Raw genomic sequence first — 18,534 nt, forward strand, 5'->3', positions numbered from 1 at the left:
ATTTAAGGACCCCTAGTAACGGTGAATACAGACTCAAAACTCTAAACTGTACCTCATGACTGTTATGAATGCCATGTAAAATGAGATATTGCTGCTCCTGATCTTAGGAGCAGGCTACTACTATTACACTCCCAGGAATATTTGAGGTCTGAAACTTGTGTCTCGCTTACAAGGGATCATTTATTCCTGAAATATTTGCAGTAGTATTTTTATAAGGCATGTGACCAAATCATAATATGTGCATTTAGCAGTGAAGGGATAAAGGTGGTTGATTATCAGTAGGAAACTTGGATGTTATACACTTGAAATTGGGATACAAAACAGAATAGACAGCTCAAGATCGCAAAGGGAAAAATTAGTAATCCATGAATAATAAACAGGAAAAATATTTTCAAAAGGTAGGATGTCAGAAGACCTCTGAGATCAGTTTAACATATATGATCTGCACTTATGTATAGCAGATTACCTAAATTCAAACTGACCTTGGCCACTGTATGGAGGCAGTATTTTTGAAAGAATGAGCTGTACTAAAACAGTTTCTGCAATATATTAGGCACAACTATGCTTTCCTTCCATGTTAGGCATGCAGAACTTTTTCCCACCTGTTTATTTTTCCTTAAACAAATATATTATCTGATATAACTTGTCCAAAGAAAATTTTCTCTTCCTCTATATGAATGAACTCCCCTCTTACCCTTTTGCTAAATCCTGGAGTTGTGATGTAGTTCAGGATCTTATATTACATCCATGTCACTTTTTGGAATCACTTCAATGGTATAGTGACTTGAATTATTTTCAAGTATTTAATCAGCTTCTGTTTAAGTCGATTTTCTCCTTTGATGGTGAAATTTATTTTCCAAATGCAAATGTATGATAATACAGATTGGACTCCTTGTACTGTTATACAGTTTGAAACAAATAATAAGCTTTTGTCTTAAAGTCTTTTATAGCTGTAAAAAGTAGAAAAATTAAGAATGTTTTATCAGGTCTGTACTGTAGGTTTTGTGTGTATGTGTGCTAAGTCACTTCCATCATGTTCAACTCTTTCTGACCCTGTGGACTGTAGCCCAATAGGCTCCTCTGTCCATGAGATTCTCCAGGCAAGAATACTGGCGTGTGTTGCCATGCCCTCCTCCAGGGAATCTTCCTGACCCAGGGATCGAACCTGCGTCTCCTGGATTGGCAGGCGGGTTCCTTACCACTGGCACCACTTATGGCAGCTATTAAATACTGTAGTCATTTATTTTCTTTTCATTGTTGAAAAATTACGGTGTAATTCCATGGGAATGGATGGCTCCTAAAGAAATGGTTCTGAGTGTCCAAAATATAAGGAAGAAGTTTTTAAATAAATGGATTAGACTTAACTCTGTGGTAAAAAATAATAGGTGTCTTAATCGAAGTTTTAGATTTATAATTAAGCTATGATATTTACTTGTTTGGGCTCTTTGGGAAAATGAAATGCCTTTTCTGTACATCAGTTTTCTCAGCTATGGATTCAAGGTGAAAACTGGCTCTTAGTCATTCAATTATGGAACTCTTTAAATGAGATAGAGTATGTAATGTTCTTAGTGAGTGCTCAGTAAATATTAGTTATTACTAAGGTTTACAGGAAGAGTATTATATAAAGTAGTGATCTCAGAGGGTTGAAGAAAGGAACTGCTAGGAAAAGTTAAGAAGTTTCAGCTACTTTTAGTGGGCTTCCCTGGTGGTTCTGATGGTAAAGAATCCACTTGCAGTGCAGGAAACTCAGGTTCGATGCTTGGGTCAGGAAGATGCCCTGGATAAGGGAATGGCTACCCACTCCAATCTTCTTGCCTGGAGAATTCCATGGACAGAGGAGCCTGGTGGGCTTCAGTCCACGGGGTTGCAAAGAGATGGACATGACTGAGCAGCTAACACTTCTGAAATTGAGACTCAGAACTAACAGTTTATTATAGCTATATTAAATACCTAACAAGGTAAAATGAGGATGTTAAACTTTTAATCTCACTGTTTTATCATGCAGCATTGTTTGTTTAATATATAAAATTAATTTTTATTGGAGTGTAGTTGCTATACTATGTGCTAACCATGGGAGTGTTGCACTTATCTCCCATGCGGTAAGGTCATGCTTAAAATCTTGCATGCTAGACTTCAGCATTGTATGAATCAAAACCTTCCAGGTGTCCAAGTTGGATTTAGAGAAAGAAGGGGAACCAGAGATCAAATTGGTAACATTCACTGGATCATAGAGAAAGCTAGGGAATTTCAGAAAAACATCTATTTCTGTTTCATTGATTGCACCAAAGCCTTCGACTGTGTGGATCATAATAAACTGTGGAAATCTCTTAACAAAATGGTAATACTGGAACATCTTACCTGTCTCTGGAGAAACCTGTATGCGGTTCAGGAAGCAACAGTTAGAACCAGTTCAAGAGTGAGAAAGGAGTATGACAGGGCTGTCTGCTGTCACCCTATTTGTTGAATCTATACACTGAGCATATCATGAGAAATGATGGACTGGATGAGTTACAAGCTGGAATCAAGATAAGCAGGGGAAACATCAATAACCTCAGATATGTGGATACTACTCTATTGGTAGAAAGCGAAGAGGAACTAAAGAATCTCTTGATGAAGGTGAAGGAGGAGAGTAAAAGACCTGGCTTAAAAATAAATATTAAAAAAACTAAGACCATGGCATCCAGTTCCATTACTTCATGGCAAATAGAAGGAGAAAGGGTGGAAGTAGTGACAGATTTCCTCTTCTTGGGCTCCAAGATCATTGCAGATTGTGAATGCAGCCATGAAATCAGAAGATGTTTGCTTCTTGGCAGAAAAGCTATGGTGAACCTAGACAGTGTGGTGATGAGCAGAGACATTACTCTGCTGACAAAGGCCCGTATAGCCAAGGCTTTGGTCTTCCCAGTGGTCGTGTACAGTTGTGAGAGCTGGACTGTAGAGCAGGTAGAGTGCTGAAGAATTGATGCCTTTGAACTGTGGTGCTGGAGAAGACTCCTGAGAGTCCCCTGGACAGTAAGGAGATCAAATCAGTCAATCTTAAGGGAAATAAACCCTGAATGCTCATTGGAAGGACTGATGCTGAAGCTGAAACTCCAGTATTTTGGTCATGTGATGCAAACACATTGGAAAAGTCCCTGATGAGGGGAAAGATTGAAGGCAGAAGGAGAAGAGGGTGTCAGATGAGATGTCTGGCATCACCAATGCAATGGACATGAACTTGGGAAAACTTCAGGAGATGGTGAGGGACAGAGAGACCTGGTGTGCTGCAGTCCATGGGGTTGTAAAGAGTTGGACACGACTTGGCGACTGAATAGCAACATAGTTGCTTTACAATATTGTATAAGTTTCTACTGTATGGTACAATTAATCACCCATCAGTTCAGTTCAGTTCAGCTGCTCAGTCATGTCTGACTCTTTGTGACCCCATGAATTGCAGCACGCCAGGCCTCCCTGTCCATCACCAACTCCTGGAGTTCACTCAAACTCATGTCCGTCGAGTTGGTGACGCCATCCAGCCATCTCATCCTCTGTCGTCCCCTTCTCCTCTTGCACCCAATCCCTCCCAGCATCAGGGTCTTTTCCAATGAGTCAACTCTTTGCATGAGGTGGCCAAAGTATTGGAGTTTCAGCTTCAGCATCAGTCCTTCCAATGAACACCCAGGACTGATTTCCTTTAGGATGGACTGGTTGGATCTCTTTGCAGTCCAAGGGACTCTCAAGAGTCTTCTCCAACACCACAGTTCAAAAGCATCAATTCTTCGGAGCTCAGCCTTCTTCACAGTCCAACTCTCACATCCATACGTGACCACTGGAAAAACCATAGCCTTGACTAGACGGACCTTTGTTGGCAAAGTAATGTCTCTGCTTTTGAATATGCTATCTAGGTTGGTCATAACTTTCCTTCCAAGGAGTAAGAGTCTTTTAATCACCCATACATATGCATATATCCCCTCCGTTTTGGACTTCCTCCCATTCGGGTCACCACAGGGCATTAAATAGAGTTCCTTGTGGTCTATAGTATGTTCTCATTAGCTATCTATTTTATACATAGTATCAATAGTATATATATATGTCAGTCTCAATCCCACCTCCTTCCACTCCCCTTTTCCCTCTTGGTATCCATACATTTGTTTTCTCTATCTGTGATACAGGGTTATTTAAAGTGGAAATTTGTGCTTTGTTATTGTTTTAAGTCACTAAGTTGTACCCAACTCGTTGCAACCCTGTTGACGGTAACATCAGGCTCTTATGTCTGTAGGATTTCCCAGACAAAAATACTGGAGTGAGTTGCCATTTCCTTCTTCAGGGGAACTTCCTGACCCAGGGCTGGAACCCTCACCTCCTGCCTGGCAGGCAGGTTCCTTACTGCTGAGTCACCAGGAAACAATAACTCAACTTTTGCCTACATTTTGAGTTTATCTGATTAAGATAATTAACATTTTTTATTTTATAAACTTTCCTTGATAGAAAATATGCCATATTTTGTGCATTTTGAAATATAAGTGTATGAATAAATAAATAATAAATACCACTGGAGTTTGAGGACATTATATATATGTGTATATTATATTTAGGTGAAGAACAGAGAAAGAATATATATATTCTTTCTCTGTTCTTCACCTAAATTTAGATTTTATTGAGAGAATATCCTAAGGTCAGATGGAAAAAGATGTTTTCTTCAAACAGATAAATAAATCTCTATTGAATGGATGCTTAGGCTTAAAGCACCTGCACTTGCCATTGCTACTACTTTTCCTAGGATAGGTTTTGGAACAACTAGCCTAAGAGGGAATGTTTTGCTCTACAGTGTAGAATTTAATTTATCTAGGATCACTCTGGTGGCTCAGTGGGAAATAATCTGCCTGTCAGTGCAGGAGTCATAGTTCAATCCCTGGGTCAGGAAGATCCCCTGGAGAAGGAAATAACAACCCACTCCAGTATTCTTGCCTGGGAAATTCCATGGGCAGAGGAACTTGGTAGGCTACAGTCCATGGGGTCCCATATGAGTCAGACACAACTTAGCAACTAATCAACAGCAGGATCACTATACCAGTTCACACTTACAGCTTTATTAGCTCCACCCAGTTGAGAGAAACAAGGATTACCAACTTGTCCAATTCTATAGGGAGGAGTAAGAGGTAGAACAAAGCAGTTTTCTTAAAAATGAAGAGGTTCTAAGTAAGTGTAGAAGAAGAGAATACAGAAATGAAACCCTAGATGCATGCCTGTTAAAGCTGGACTACTTGGCAAGATCATTGGCATTCACTGCAGTTGTGTAAGATGATCAATATCCTAAATGATCTAGCCTAAAAAATAACCTAACAAAATAAAATACATTCGTACATATAAACATGGAAAGTGAAAGTGAAGTTTACTCAGTCGTGTCCGACTCTTTGCGATCCATGGCCTATATAGTCCATGAAATTATCCAGGCCAGAATACTGAAATAGGGAGCCTTTCCCTTCACCAAGGCATCTTCCCAACCCAGGGATCAAGCCCGGGTCTCCCACATTGCAGGTGGATTCTTTACCACCTGAGTCACAAGGGAAGCCCAAGAATACCAGGGTGGGTAGCCTATCTCTTCTCCAGTGGATCTTCCTGTCCCATGAATCGAACCGGGGTCTCCTGCATTGCAGGCAGATTCTTTACCAACTGAGCTATGAAGGAAGAATTCAAAGGACTAATAGCAGCCAATGATGTCAATTTTTTTTCAAATTTCAAGATAATTAAATGAAAAATTATTGAAACTACTAAGTAAAAAGACAAAATATCAATTCTCTGCTTTTTGTCAGATCATTCCAGTATAAAATTTAAATATAAAAAAGTAATCATTAGGTTTGGTGTGTGTGTGTGTGCTCAGTTGCTCAGTCATGTCCTATTCTTTGAGACCCGACAGATTGTAACCCTCCTGCCAGGCTTCTCTCTGTCCGTGGGATTTCCTCATCAAGAATACTGGAGTGGGTTGCCATTTCTTCCTCCAGAGGATCTTCCTGACCCAGGGATCAAACCAGCATCTTGTGCATTGGCAGGCAGATTCTTTACCACTGAGCCACCAGGGAATTCAGCAGCCTGGTGGCTAACTTCTTTTCTTACCTTGGTTGCTTAGCACGAAGCTGGCTCAGCAGGTGTGAGTTAGTTCAATAGAAGAACAGTCACTGGGGTCCAAAGGCAACCCCTTTCAAACAGGGCCTCTCCCCTGACAAGAAAGTTTTACTAATACAGATCACATAGATTTCCTTGGCCCTTAGCCTTACACACTCATGGGGTGTTATTGATGCCAGTTTCCTCTCTGCTGGAATGTTGGCCATGTGGGTGTGGATTTGAGCAGTGGATGATGAGCACTGAGGGCTGGGCATGCTGTGTGTTCTACTGCTTCTTGCTTATCTGGATAACCCCCATATTCCGTCTGCACTGTGAAATGTTGGTGGTGTGTGCCCATGACTAGCAACTAGGAAGCAGAGAGGGACACTCATGTTTCAAGGTAAACACAGGGACAACCATCAAAAGCTGAAAGTATGAATTATGTGGCTCAGATGGAAAAGGATCCATCTGCAATGAGGGAGACCTGAGTTTGATCCTTGGGTCAGGAAAATCTCCTCTAGAAGGAAATGGCTACCCACTCCAGTATTCTTGTCATGGACAGTGAAGGCTGGCAGGCTACAGTCCATGGGGTCACAGAGTCAGACATGACTGAGCAACTCACACACACACACACGAATTATACACTACATCAGGAAGGCAGAATGGGTAGATGTCAGTGAACTTGGGTTGGACACCTATCCTCTGAGGTCTGTGTGATACTAGAAGGAGAAATTTAATCTTAAGAAGATCAAAAAGAGATTGATGATGAAGAGAATTCCGAGCCATTGGAATATTTTCCTCAGAGAAAGTGTGTTTAAACTAGGAAGAAAGGAATTGAGTTTATTTTGCACTGGCAAGATCACATATTTTGCTACCAGTTGAAATGAAGGATCACAAGGTAAGTTCAGTTACAGAGAAAAAATTTTACAGCTCCATCTTTCGTGACTCAGTTATAAAAAATTCATACCTCAATTAAAAGAGAAATTGTTATTTGTATTCTACTTGAGGTCATGCTAAGATAAGTTATTTGTATTTTTAAAAACAGGAGTTAGATGATTTCTCTTGGAGAGATATTTCTGTGCAAATACATTTTCTTTGGAACAGCATTTACTTTTCAACCAAATGCTTACTAAGCATGTCTTTGACTTTATTTTCCAAAGGTAGAAATTGGCCTAATGGGAGAAGAAAAATATCAAAATGATTTTTCTACTGTGTTTTCATAATAATCATCTTCCTTAAACATAAAAAAAGTTATGCTTGTACATCTAACTCTAGATACAGACTGGAAGACTGAAAGAGGTTGTATCACCAAGAGGAAATAGCATTAAAAAAATCCTCCTACTGATTTACTGTGCTGTATGCGCTAGTCATGTCCAACCCTGTGACCTCATAAACTGTAGCCCCCCAGGTTCCTCTGTCCATGGAATTTTGCAGGCAAAAATACTGGAGCAGGTTGCCATTTCCTCCTCCAGGGGATCTTCCCGACTCAGGGATCAAACCCACTTTTCTTGTGTCTCCTGCTTTGGCAGGTGGATTCTTTACCACTGCACCACCTGCGAAGTCCGCTGACTCCCTACATCACCTTTTAAACAAAAGAAATGGAGACAAATGTCAGGAATGTGCTTTCAAAATGAGCTTTTGGCTTGTGGTATTTCATTCTGGCTCTAAGCATAACCTACAAATGAAATGAAAAGAGGACACTTGTTTTTACAGAAAACCAAAACCACTCTGTTTTGTCCCCTACTCTCTAACATTTCATTGTGCCAGCGGTTGTTTTTTTTTTTTTTTTTTGAATCTTTTCCTTTAGAAACAATTTTAAACTATTGAAAAGACACAAGAATAATACAATATCTGTATACCATTTACCCAGATTCACCTATTGTTCGCTATTATTTTTAATGACACTTGTCAAAATTTTAGTATGTTGAGTACTAAAAGCTAGTCATGCTGCTTTGTTTTGTGTGTTTGATGGTCAACATTCCTGTCTCCAGCGATGGTGAGCTCTGGCCAGTCCATGAAAGTCCTCTTAGGCCGATGGAAATCAAATTACCTTTCTTAGGGAGGCCTCTCCACTTGTTGACAGAAGAGTCAGTGAAGCTCCCAAGAATAGGTATAGATTAAAAGTTAAAGTCCCATTTTCGAATCTCACTGCTCCTTCTGAAACTAACAGTATCTCTTGTAAATCTTTGCAGAAACATTCCATGGATGTACAAAGATACATGGCTATTACTATAGCAACAGGTACATAGTTGTAGACCCATGAAGAGGTATAAATACATTAGTAAAAGGAATTATCGATATAGATTTAGAAATAATTTTCCATATATACTCTAATGGGATTATGTTGTATATGCTTTTCTGCAGCTTACTGTTTCCATGTGGCAATAAATCTAAATTCGTTTGTGAAGTTAGGTCATATAGATTTGCCTCAATCTTTTTTAAAAACTGCATAGTATTTCTTTTTTTTTTTTTTTACCTTTTTCTGTTATAAAACTAATAAATATCCTTAGCTTACCCAAGAGTTTCTGTAAAATAAATTTATAGCAGGGTATGTGTGGATTTAAATTGTGATAACAGTTTGTAGACAATTTTGATAATGATTGTTATTTCTTGTGTTTGGAAAATAGTATGCATTCAGAAAATATTTACAGAAAGAGGGAAGGGAGGAAAAGAGGTAGACAGGGAGCAAAAGAAGTAGTGAAGTCTAGTTTCTTGGGGACAGTTTTCTTTACCTAAGTGAAGAAGAAGATGGACCTTTCAAACAAGATTATGATTGCTTTTATTTAACAGTTTTCTATTATGCTTTATATTTTTGAATTTATGTACTTTTTATGTTGTGTAATTTTTATATCTTTCAGAGACAAACTTGACTGTTACTTCCTTAGGAGGAATATAAAAAATAGAATGTTAAATATTCTTATTGTATGGTCTTGTCATACCCTAAACTTCTTCATCACACCTGCATTTTCTTTCAATATCTGTCTCCTTAGATAGACCAGAGGCAAGAAGCACCATAAGGAATGAGACCATGTCTGTCTTTTCAGTGTATTCTCTAAATAAGGATGTTTAGGTGTTCAGCATTTGTTAAAACCAAAAACATGGGGAGGAGAGAATTAGAGAGACATAGAGAGAAATGGACACACAGAGAGAGAAATAGAGAGAAAGGAAGGAAGGGTGGGAGGGAGAAGAGGAAGGAAATGAGCAGGGTGATGCCAGGAGTTAGAGCTGTAAATATGGGGGAAATCGGTGAAAACCACTGCAGACAGTGACTGCAACCATGAAATTAAAAGACACTTGCTGCTTGGAAGAAAAGCTATGACAAAAATAGACAGCGTATATAAAAGCAGAAACATCACTTTGCTGACAAAGGTCAGTATAGTCAAAGCTATGGTTTATCCAGTATGTATGGATGTGACAGTTGGACCATAAACAAGGCTGAACACCAAAGAATTGATGCTCTCAAATTGTGCTCCAGAAAAGACTCTTGAGTCCCTCGGACAGCAAGGAGATCAAAGCAGTCAATCCTAAAGGAAATCAATCCTGAATATTCATTGGAAGGACGGATGTTGAAGCTAATGCTCCAATATTTTGGCCACCTGATGCAAAGAGCCGACTCATTTGAAAAGACTCTGATGCTGGGAAAAATTGAGGGCAGGAGGAGAAGGGGGCAACAGAGGATGAGATTGTTGGATGGCATCATCGACTCAATGGACATGAGTTTGAGCAAGCTCTGGGAGAGAGGGAAGGACAGGGAAACCTAGTGTGCTGCAGTACATTGGGTCACAGAGTAAGACACGACTGAATGACTGAACAATAACAAGGTGAAAAGTCAATGGTAAGAAAGAAAAAATCTCACAGGTATATGAATCTCAGTATTTTCTTACTTTAGAATTGGGAAACATTGGGTCATTTTCCTAAAAACCAGAGGAGCTGACTGTAGCTTAGTTTCTGACTGCAGAGTGAAAGCTGAGAGTGTTGGAAGGTCTAGAGTTAGAAGGATTGTTTGTAGGACTTGTTTTTCCATTTCAGTGATACAGAGAGAACTAGGAAAGGTATCACTGTAAAGATGAATACCTGTTTTCTACTATTAATGCTAGGAAAATAGGAATATAATTCCAATCATGAATCCATCATAGAAGGGCTGTTTGGAAATTGCACTGGACTTGAAGCTTATGTAATTTAATAGCATGAAGGTTCTCTGAGGTGGTTTTGCTTATTTTTATTTTAGATAGAGTACAATATAGTAGAGACATTTATAAAACACTTCCTAGCTGAAATTTCTTTTTGCATCTAGTATATCATAATTATATAACTCTTCATCTTAATATTTTTCTATGTCTGTTATACCTGGTCTTCCCCCATGGCTCAAATGGTAAAGAATCTGCCCACAAGGCAGGAGAACCGGGTTCAATCCCTGGGTCAGAGAAGGTATTTATATAATTATACTACGTAGAGACATTCACACTAAAGAAATGAACTGTCTTAAATTCAATACCATTCACAAGTGTTGCTAAACATAAAACAGTAAGAAGTAAATTATTCAATTTATCAGCTTCTTGCTTTTTCTGTTTCACTTTCATTTTTAGGCTGTGTGTGTTTTTGCCAACATTTAAAAGTGGGTTCTTGAAAGGAAAATAAATGGTACATTTAATTATTAACAGGTTGCATATTTTTGTTCATTTCACTTATCAATATGCCTGACTGATGGCTGATTCCAGTAATAACAGAGAGTGGGCTTCAAATTTTACTCTAATAGGGTGAATTGTTAACCTATGGAACATGCCTCATTTGGATTTCCTCTCAATTATTGGAGTTAAATCAACAGGAGGCTGATGCTGCTCATACCTTTAAGAAGAAACTGGCAGAAAGTAGTGCTCATAGCAAAGTTTCCTTTACAAGTTAGGAAAACATTTTGGCTTCATCCTACGTATACTACACTCCAAGGTCTATTGCTACTGTTTTCCGAATTACTCACTGACTTGATGAATGGCAGTTACAAGTAGTGCTTTTATTGCAATACACAGATGTTGGTATTTTCCACAATTTTCTGGAGGTAAAGGAGAGCTTTCATATAGAAAAACCTATGTCAGATGTAGTAAAAGAACCTAGATTTCTACTTTTTAAAGATCCAGACAACTCCTGGATTTTTCTTTTTACTTATTTTTTAAAGAAAGTCTATTTAAAGAGCCTGTCTTTCTTGGCATTGATAGAAAGCAGATGTTACCTGATGGGATGAAGCCAGGAGGTTTAACGCAGAATAATACAGAGATAGAAACATCACACTAGTATCTCAGATGGTAAAGCATCTGCCTGCAATGGCTTCAGTTACTGGGTTGAGAAGATCCCCTGGAGAAGGAAATGGCAACCACCCAGTATTCTTGCCTGGAGAATTCCATGGACAGAGGAGCCTGGTGGGCTACAGTCCATGGGGTTGCAGAGTCGGATGTGACTGAGCGACTAACACACACACAGAAACATCATGTCAACGGTCAGAAATGGCTTACAATTTTAATATACAACTGAGTAAAGCTAAGAGAGTGGGTGTATGTGTTTGTGTCTATAAACCTGTGGATATGTATGGAGAGAGAGAGAGGTTCAGATGGAGCCAATGAGGAAAGTTCAGTTCAGTTCAGTCGCTCAGTCATGTCCAGCTCTGCGACCCATGAACTGCAGCACGCCAGGCCTCCCTGTCCATCACCAACTCCCTGAGTCCACCCAAAACCATTTCCATTGAGTCGGTTTATTTTCGTTTTTACTGGACTGTAGTTGTTTTAACCAGTGTTGTGTTGGTTTCTGCTGTTATAGGAAAGGGAATCAGCTATATGTATATATGAATGAGTACCCAGTTGCTCAGTCATGTCCCACTCTTTGCGACCCCATGGACAATAGCCCACCAGGCTCCTCTGTCCATGGAATTTTCCAGGCAAGAATAGTGGAAGGGGTTGCCATTTCCTACTCCATTGAATCTTCCCCGACACAGAGACTGCACCTGTATCTCTTGAGTCTCTTGCATTAGCGGGCAGACCCTTTACCACTGTGCCATCTGGGAAGCCCCTATATGTATAAATATATCCCCTCTTTTTTGGATTTCCTTTCCATTTAAGTCAGCACAGAGCATTGAGTACATTTAAATTTATTTCAGTTTTTTAAGATCGCAAAGTGTGTGAGACTTTTAATTAGAAATGATAATTCAATACAAAGAAATGTAGGGATGAATTTCTCAGAAAAGTTCCCAAGGAATTTTTTGTATAACCATACTGTTTTCTATTTGAGCACCTTACTATGTTCAGAAACTTAAGATTGTTTTGGAGGGGGAAAAAAAGCTTACATTTTGTTAAATAATGTGACTTTATAAATCAATAAGACTTTTGCCTTGTGTATAATTATGTATACTAGCAAAGCTTTGCAGTGAAATCTGAATAATATTCATAGTTGTTAATTTTTTCCCATATGTCTGCTTTCTCCACACACACATAGTCTTCCCTATTATCAGCATCAATGGAATGAGGGATGTAGGTTCATCAATTTATTACAACTGATGAACCTACATTGACACATCATGATCACCCAGTGTCCATACTTTACATTATAGTTGACTCTTGGTAATGTGCATTCTGTGGGTCCCGACAAATGTAAAATGACATGTACCCATATGCCCTGAAAATCCTTTGTGCTCTGCCTTTTCATCACTCTCCACTGCCTGGCCCCCAAAGTTTTGACAACTACTGATCTTTTGTTGTTGTGGTTGTTACTGTTGTTGTTTTATTTATTTATTTTTTAAATATAAATTTATTTATTTTAATTGGAGGTTAAATACTTTACAGTATTGTATTGGTTTTGCCATACATCAACATGAATTTGCCTCCATAGTTTTGCCTCTTTCAGAATGTCATACAGTTGGTATTGTACAGTATGTAGCCTTTTTCAGGTTGGATTTTCTTTTTTTTTTCACTCAGAAATATGTCTTTAAATTTCTTCTGTGTCTTTTCATGACTTGGTCACTCATTCTTTTTGGCATTGAATGTTATTCCAGGGTTCATTTATCTATTCATTTTTATTTCTTCCAAGGTTTAATTTAATAATAAAGCTGCTCTAAGCATCTATGTGCAGGTTTTTCTGTAAGCATAATCATTCAACTCCTTGGGGGTAAATATCAAGGAATTCCCAACGATCTTTTGATAGTGCTTTGAATATTTAAAAATTTCCCTACTTTTTGTTTATATGGCATTAATGGAATTTTTTACAGTTTCTATTTTATGTGTAATAGTATATTTTGGTAGCTTTTCACCAATACCTAGCCTGTCTAGATATTAATCTGTTTGTATGCTACCTTCTATGATTTTTTGGTGACCATATATCTGTGCCAACTAGTGGATTTTTGTCTATGAAAATAATGATTTTGTATGAATAGTTCATAAATGACCCTCAAAATGATAAAGTGAAAAGAAGTAAAAAATTCTAAATGATGTTTGAACAAATCAAATGAGTTTTCATAGTTATCTCCTTTGAACTGATCATGAGAAACGCTGGACTGGAAGAAACACAAGCTGGAATCAAGATTGCCGGGAGAAATACCAATAACCTCAGATATGCAGATGATACCACCCTTACGGCAGAAAGTGAAGAGGAACTAAAAAGCCTCTTGATGAAAGTGAAAGTGGAGAGTGAAAAAGTTGGCTTAAAACTCAGCATTCAGAAAACGAAGATCATGGCATCCAGTCCCATCACTTCATGGGAAATAGATGGGGAAAGAGTGGAAACAGTGTCAGACTTTATTTTTGGGGGCTCCAAAATCACTGCAGATGGTGATTGCAGCCATGAAATTAAAAGACGCTTACTCCTTGGAAGAAAAGTTATGACCAACCTAGATAGCATGTTGCAAAGCAGAGACATTACTTTGCCGACTAAGGTCCGTCTAGTCAAGACTATGGTTTTTCCAGTGGTCACGTATGGATGTGAGAAATGGACTGTGAAGAAGGCTGAGCGTCAAAGAATTGATGCTTTTGAAGTGTGGTGTTGGAGAAGACTCTTGAGAGTCCTTTGGACTGCAAGGAGATCCAACCAGTCCATTCTGAAGGAGATCAGCCCTGGGATTTCTTTGGAAAGAATGATGCTAAAGCTGAAACTCCAGTACTTTGGCCACTTCATGTGAAGAGTTGACTCATTGGAAAAGACTCTGATGCTGGGAGGGATTGGGGGCAGGAGGAGAAAGGGACGACAGAGGATGAGATGGCTGGATCGCATCACCAACTTGATGGATGTGAGTGTGAGTGAACTCTGCAAGTTGGTGATGGCCAGGGAGGCCTGGCGTGCTGCGATTCATGGAGTCGCAAAGAGTTGGACACGACTGAGTGACTGAATTGAATATTTTACCCACTGAAAGTTTGTTAACACTTTAAGGCAGAATAATATTCATTAATATCTATAGGTTTCCAGTTAACTTCAGTTCAGATGACCAGATGCCATGATCTTCGTTTTCTGAATGTTGAGCTTTAAGCCAACTTTTCCACTAGAGATCTCGTCAAGAAAGTTAGAGATACCAAGGGAACATTTCATGCAAAGATGGGCTCGATAAAGGACGGAAATGGTATGGACCTAACAGAAGCAGAAGATAGTAAGAAGAGGTGGCAAGAATACACAGAAGAACTGTACAAAAAAGATCTTCACAATGTGGATAATCACGTTGGTGTGATCACTCATCTAGAGCCAGACATCCTGGAATGTGAAGTCAAGTGCGCTTTAGAAAGCATCACTATGAACAAAGCTAGTGGAGGTGATGGAATTCCAGTTGAGTTATTTCAAATCCTGGCAGATGATGGTGTGAAAGTCTGCACTCAATTTGCCAGCATATTTGGAAAACTCAGCAGTGGCCACAGGACTGGAAAAGGTCAGTTTTCATTCCAATCCCAAAGAAAGGCAATGCCAAAGAATGGTCAAACTACCGCACAATTGCACTCATCTCACATGCTAGTAAAGTAATGCTCAAAATTCTCCAAGCCAGGCTTCAGCAATACGTGAACCGTGAACTTCCAGATGTTCAAGCTGGTTTTAGAAAAGGCAGAGGAACCAGAGATCAAATTGCCAAAATCTGCTGGATCATGGAAAAAGCAAGAGAGTTCCAGTTAAAGTACATATTTATTTAATCTATATTTTATGAAGTTGTAATTTATTATTTGAAGAGATTTCAGTTCCCCTTTCTGATCATATTAACAACTTCTTTAACAGAAGTTCTAATAATAATAAATAACATCAACAAGGTGCAGAGGGAAATGAGTCTTCTCTCTGTTCACAGAAGACCATTACACTGGTTTCAAAGTTGTGAATACCCTAGACTCACCTGAACCCCCCAGTCCACCTTGACTGTACATAGTGCTGAAGTAGTAAAAAGTTGCACATTTAAGAAACAGAGAGAACTGCAGGAGACAATCTTACTAGACAAGGCAGTTGAGGAGGAGGGAGCGATTTGAAGGGGGGGTTGACTTGGCGTGCACTTTGCCCCTCGGGAACGTTATTGCGCATGGAACGGCTGCTTTTGGAAGGCTATTGCCCAGAAGAAAAAATGTTTGGTTTTCACAAGCCAAAGATGTACCGAAGTATAGAGGGCTGCTGTATTTGCAGAGCTAAATCCTCCAGTTCTCGATTCACTGACAGTAAACGCTATGAAAAGGATTTCCAGAGCTGTTTTGGGTTACATGAGACTCGTTCAGGAGATGTCTGTAATGCCTGTGTCCTGCTTGTGAAAAGATGGAAGAAATTGCCAGCAGGATAAAATAAAAAAACCTGGAATCATGTGGTAGATGCAAGGGCAGGACCCAGTCTAAAGACTACACTGAAACCAAAGAAAGTGAAAACTCTATCTGGAAACAGGGTAAAAAGTAACCAGATCAGTAAACTGCAGAAAGAATTTAAAGGCCACAGTTCTGATGTTCACAGTACAACCTCAAGTGCCTGTCCAGCTCAGTCTCCCTGTTACAGTAACCAGTCAGATGATGGCTCAGATACAGAGATGGCTTCCGGCTCCAACAGAACGCCCGTGTTTTCCTTTTTAGATCTCACATACTGGAAAAGACAGAAAATATGCTGTGGCATTATCTATAAGGGCCGTTTTGGGGAAGTCCTCATTGACACACATCTATTCAATCCTTGCTGCAGCAATAAGAAAGCAGCTGCTGAGAAGCTGGAGGAGCATGGGCCAGAGCCTCTGCCTAAATCCACTCAAGAGTGGTGGCTAAGCTTTATGTAGAAGGGGAGCAAAAACGATTTAAATTTTGGAAAACAAAGCAACAAAATGACCCTCCTATTTTTAATTTGGATACCTGCTATTCTGCCAAAAGATGGATTTGTAGAATAGTTTTGAATGGGTTATTTTTCCTCCAGTTCCACAAACTCTGAAGCCAGCGAAGCTTACTAAGAGATAAAAAAGAAGTGTACATAATATTTAAGATGCTGAGTATTTCATAGGAAAGCTGAATGCTGCTGTAAAGTGCTCTTTAAGTCTTTTTTAAAAATCCCCTTCTAACGAATGAAATTAGGGGGATTTTCAGGGGACAGAGATGGGATTTGTTGTATGATAAACGTATGTAGTTTTAGTCTTTCTATTTTGAGAAGCAGTGGTTGGGGCAATTTTTAAGATGGCTGGCTACACTTGTTTTTCTTCATTATAATAAATTTGTCATAACTCAGTAAACATAGACTTGCCCCTAGAGGTAGTTGTTAATAACTGAAATATTAAGGTCTTGCCGAGGTTCTGGTGATTCAAACCTGTACTACTGAATATTAAGCAGGACAGACAGCTCTCTGGTGCGAATATCTTGAAGGAGTAATTTCTAAATATGCAGAGGTAACTTGACTGTATATGTTGCATCTGTGTCTCCCTCCATACTGATATTTGATACAGATTTTAATTTATATGAAACTTAAAAAGCAGAATCAAAACTTAAAGCAGAATTAAAGTTCCTCTTGGGGAAATGTCCAGTCTTTAGGATAAGCAATCCTATATGAATAGTGCCAAAGCATTACCAGTTGGTAGAGAACATTCTCTATTAAAAATGTTAGATTATCTGAAAAATAACAATGTGCAAGCCTTTAGGATGGCGCACGAGAAAAGCAAAGGTCAATGCTTCTTGGGGCACGTTTCTTAGAGGGCTTGCAAGTGTGTAAATAATTTGTTTGTGTTACGTGACTGGTGACTTCACTGAAAATCTGCACAATTCAGTTTTAGCTCTGGATTACTTCCGTTGACCTTTGTGAAGGTTTTATCTGTGTAGAATGGTTGTTTGACTTGTTTTAACCTGTTAGGGTTTTGGGATTTTTTTTTTTTTTTTCATTCTATATTAAAGTAAAATTCTACTAAAAGAAAAAAGGTGTGTGTTAATGCTGAGTGGGTTGGTTTTGGTTTGGCTTCTTTTAGTCAGGCTTTCTGAACATTGAGGTGTTAGATGATACATCCTAAATGTGGAACTCTTCCATTCTAAAACCTTCATTAAAAGCCTTTTACTTGAACCCAAACCAAAGTACTATCTATTGCCTCTTTTCTAAAAGTACAGGGAAAATATGTCACCTGTTTTCATAATGAGGAAGCATCGTTTGCCACCCTGGTAAAACATGACTCAGTACTTATTTTTAAAACTGGATTTTAAAGATTGGATAGTATACATAACAAGAGAGTGAGCCACCTTTTATGGGTACCCTATAGTTTTATAGTTCTCAATCAAAACAAAGTTTTATATTTCTTCCTTTGGGAAAAACTACAAGCCACCATATGCACAGACTACACAGTGAGTTGGGTCAGTGCTCTTGCAGACTTTGAGGTGTATTACGAGAACCCCAGCCATTATCATCTTCCTCCTGAGTTATTTTGAAATTTTTTTTTGTACATTTTGGCTGCAGTATTGGTGGTAGAATATACTATAATATGGATCATCTCTACTTCTGTATTTATTTATTTATTACTAGACCTCAACCACAGTCTTCTTTCCCCCTTCCACCTCTCTTTGCCTGTAGGATGTACTATATGTAGTCATGCACTTTGTATTAATATATTAGAAATCTACAAATCTGTTTTGTATTTTTTATACTGTTGGATACTTATAATCAAAACTTTTACTAGAGTATTGAATAAATTTAGTCTTATTAGAAAATAAAAGAAAAAGAAACAGCAATTTTTTCCCAACTTCATTGAGATATAATTGACACATAAAAATCTTATCTATTTAAATGTACAATATGATGATTTTATATATGTAAATATTATGAAATTGTTACCAGAATCAAGCTAATTAACATGTTCATCATCTCACACACTTTTTTCTTGGTGAGAGCACAGATCTATTCCCATAGAAAATTTCAAGAATACATATAGTATTATTAACTACAGTTACCATGCTGTACATTAGATCCTCAGAATCTGTTCATCTTATAACTATTCTTATACCCTTTGACTAATGTCTCCCT

General features: G+C 38.6%; 1 protein-coding gene and 1 pseudogene across 2 annotated transcripts in view; both read left to right on the forward strand.

Annotated features, from left to right (window-relative positions):
- Positions 1-18,534, forward strand: part of CFAP299 (cilia and flagella associated protein 299) — a 697,822-nt gene that overhangs the window by 301,552 nt on the left and 377,736 nt on the right. The gene's annotated exons all lie outside the window — the stretch shown is intronic.
- LOC105616082 (SIN3-HDAC complex-associated factor-like) lies at positions 15,513-17,780 on the forward strand (annotated as a pseudogene).

Source organism: Ovis aries, chromosome 6, assembly GCF_016772045.2.
Source record: "Ovis aries strain OAR_USU_Benz2616 breed Rambouillet chromosome 6, ARS-UI_Ramb_v3.0, whole genome shotgun sequence".
Lineage (NCBI taxonomy): Eukaryota > Metazoa > Chordata > Mammalia > Artiodactyla > Bovidae > Ovis > Ovis aries.